The sequence below is a fragment of the Frankliniella occidentalis genome, unplaced genomic scaffold (genome assembly GCF_000697945.3).
Source record: "Frankliniella occidentalis isolate FOCC.00 unplaced genomic scaffold, Focc_3.1 Scaffold111, whole genome shotgun sequence".
Taxonomy (NCBI): Eukaryota; Metazoa; Arthropoda; class Insecta; order Thysanoptera; family Thripidae; genus Frankliniella; species Frankliniella occidentalis.
Window position 1 is genome coordinate 347,896 of NW_026267239.1, and position 3,192 is coordinate 351,087.

Genomic DNA, 3,192 nt, shown 5'->3' on the forward strand with positions numbered 1-3,192 from the left:
GGGGGAGTTTAGGGCTATACTTACTAATAGCTCGAAATAGTCTGGCAGCATCACCTTCTTCAGACAATAAGCACTCCCCTCTTCCTCCCACCCGCGCGGGCCGGGCGGCCGCAGGGGCAGACATTTGTGTTGGGTGGGCACACACATGGCCTGGCCAGGGCGGCGGCCGGACGGCCAGGCAGTAGGGCCGAACGCTATGGACCCCCCAGTGCGCGAGGCGGGGTCCAGGATGACGGACACCAGGACACCGCACACTTGTACAAGCAACCCACCCACGGCCAGCCCACCCGGCCCCGCCCCGCCAACGAGAACAATCTGGTCATGTCTGGGGTTATAAGAGAAAGGGGGCGGGGAGCGCGCAGTCTATAAATGGCCGCGCTCACTTACACGCCACGAGCGCTTTGCGCGCGCCGGGCGCTATGTGCGCAGGGCGTTACGGCGGGAATAGCGACGCGGCCCGTTTGCGCGGGAATATTCAAATGGCCAGCAGCAGCAGCAGGGGGGAAGGTTACGGGCGCGCCCAGGGAGGCCACGCCGCACGGGGGAAGGGAAGCCCAGCCCACGAGCATGGGCAGCAGCACCACGCTGACGGGCGGACCCATCCGTCCAAAGCGAGGCACAAAGTATTCACAAGTTGGGACGTCGTCTCTCCCGGAGCCCGCGCTGTTGTCAGTGAAGGGCGCGCCGGGCGCCGCAGCAGAGGGCCACGGGCGGCCGAGGGCCAGTCAACATGACTTGGCGTTTAAAAGGCCGACGCCGACGAGGCGAGGACCTCCTGCTGGGCTGGGCTGGGCTGGGCTGGGCTGCCGACTGATTCCGAAGAGCGCTCTCCTATACCTTCCGTATAGCTCCATCCTTGTCGCACTCATAGGACAGCTCCCCTTGAGCGCTCTTCGGAATCAGTCTGCTGGGCCGGGCCGAGCCGAGCCGGGGCGGTTCGACGTTTCGTTCCTTCAAGGTGTCAAGGGCGCGAGGCTGTTTGGTTCCGGCGGCCGAGAGGTGCCAGGCCCCCCAGCCCAGCCGTCAGGCCGGCGGCCGGCGGCGCCGCTGCCCCACACCTTCGGACCTGCACACTTCAGCAGTTCTCTTTTTCAATCGACTTTGGAAGTGATGATGATGCGAGCGCCTTGCGTGGAGGAGCGCTATAGACGGGACGGACACTCTTCGGAACCTGGAGGGGACGGCAAGGCTTGTCCGGCCACTTTCTCGTCGACTTTTACTGCGAACGACGTTCCCGTGGTGTCTCCCGCACGCTCGGCTCCGCACCGCGGTCGCCAACGACCACGTAATTACACCTCGCGGGGCCGACCTCCTGCTGGACGCGGCCGAGGCCGTCTCCTCTCAGCTGACGCTCCGCACACCCAGGTCCAGGTCAGCCAACCCACCTGCCGAAGGAGGACGCGGGGGTCACGTTGTCTTCAACGAGGTGGTGGCCGAGGTCGTGTTGTCAACCCGTCCCCCGGCGATCAGTGTTGCGGCGGCGGCGGCGTCCATATCCAATCCGGGAGAGCTGCCAAGCCGGGGCTCTGCTGCGTCGAGGCCAAGAGCAAGGTGAACACAGCGGGGGAAGACACAAGGGAGGGGACGGGGGGGGGGGGCTTCGCACACTATCAGCCAGCCACAGCTGGAGGCACACGGAGGGCGCACCGGACGGTAAAGGAAAGGGGGCCGTCACGCCAACAGACGATGAAACACAAGCACAACACAACATAAACGACACACGCGACACGACACGACACAACACGGCGCACGAGCTGTCAGCGAACGCACGCGGCGACACACGCTCTCGAACCTCTGCCTCCTCCTCCGGACCGAACCAAACAAGTTCGCCGGCCGAGCCGACCAGCCAGCAGCTACCCAGAGCAGGCGGGCAGGCCGGCGACGGCGGCTCGCCTGCTCGTCTGCGGCGGAGCGGGCGGCGTGGCGCGGCGGGGCGCGGCGAGAGGCGAGGCGGAGGAGAGTGGCGGGGCGGGGCGAGGCGCTGCTGCTGTCATGCCGGCGGCGGACCTGCCCCTGCCTGCATGCCGCACGCCCCGCCACGCCCCGCCACGCCCCGCGTAGGGGCCCAGCGGGAGCGGTGCGGCACGGCGGGGCGGGACTCGGCTCGCGGCCACGGCCCCAAGGCGCGAGGCGGGCGGCGGGCGTCGTCGAGGAGGTGCGCCCCTCTCCTCCTCCACCTCCTGCTCCTTGCTCGGCCGGGCTGGGAGCTCTGCGGCAGCGGCGGCGGTTATTAGAGATGTAGCGGCAGCGGCAGGACGCCCGGCCGGCCTAGCCTCGCTGCAGGCGGCTGCTGGATACAAACTTATCGCAGCCTCAGGCGGCCGAGGATGAAATATGAACATGTGTGTCCGGGGCGGGCCGCGGGGCGGGCGGGTGCAGGAAACACCGCCGTCAACTTGCTTACCGCCAACCCCTCCTCGCTCGGCCACTTTTTTGCGGTTTTTATTTTTGTCGCTCCTTTTATCATCTGTATACAACACACCGCCAGAGTCGGCCGTGTGGGCCCCTGGCTGTCCTCCGCCCCCGCTCCCAGCCCCGCGCTACACCCGTCGGTCCCCGGGCCCGGGGGAAGTGCCGGCGGTGAGGACGGGGTGCGGGCTTGGGGCGGGCCGGCGGTGTCCATCTCGTGCCCCGAGGCCCCAGGCCCGTCACCGCCAATGCAGCACCGCCACCGCCACCGGCTCTGCCCCGTAATTGTTCATTTATATTCCGCCGAGATCTTCCCTCTGATTCGCCGGGAGGGCCGCGTTGGAGAGAAGGGCGCCGGCGGCAGCGGGATACTCGCGGGAATCAATTCGGAGAGGACTTGATGGGTTGTGGCCAACGTTAGCGCGGCGCAACTGTCCCCGCTGGCCCCGAGGCTCTGAAGGCTGAGTACGTAAATAATTAGGTGCAGATAGGCGAGCGGTGGTAATTGCGCAGAAATGGTCTTATTTAGAGCTGCGACTTATCGCCCGGGTATATCGTGACTTATTTTAATTCTGTCTATCTCTCCTCTCCCTCTCGTTCTCTCTATCTCTGTCTTTCTCTCTCGCCCTTTTCCTGCGTCCTGCCGTGCCCTTCTTCCTCTCCTCGCACTCCGCGCGATCCTTGTCGGGTCGAACCGCTCACATCGATTTCCAGATCTGGCCCAGTTCCCCCGTGCAACCAGTCCAACGGCTGCTGACCTGGGCCCCGCCACGCCCCGCCACG

General features: G+C 66.2%; 1 protein-coding gene across 2 annotated transcripts in view; it reads right to left on the reverse strand.

Annotated features, from left to right (window-relative positions):
- The window catches only part of LOC113203118 (uncharacterized), a 151,145-nt gene extending 149,273 nt beyond the window's left edge, over positions 1 to 1,872 (reverse strand). Inside the window, exon 1 of one of the 2 annotated variants that reach the window (XM_026417634.2) lies at positions 1,386 to 1,872. The gene's annotated coding sequence lies outside the window, so the exon portion shown is untranslated. The remainder of the gene's footprint in view (positions 1 to 1,385) is intronic. The other variant, XM_052270110.1, reaches the window with a different exon arrangement.
- Between the last annotated feature and the right edge of the window lie 1,320 nt (positions 1,873 to 3,192).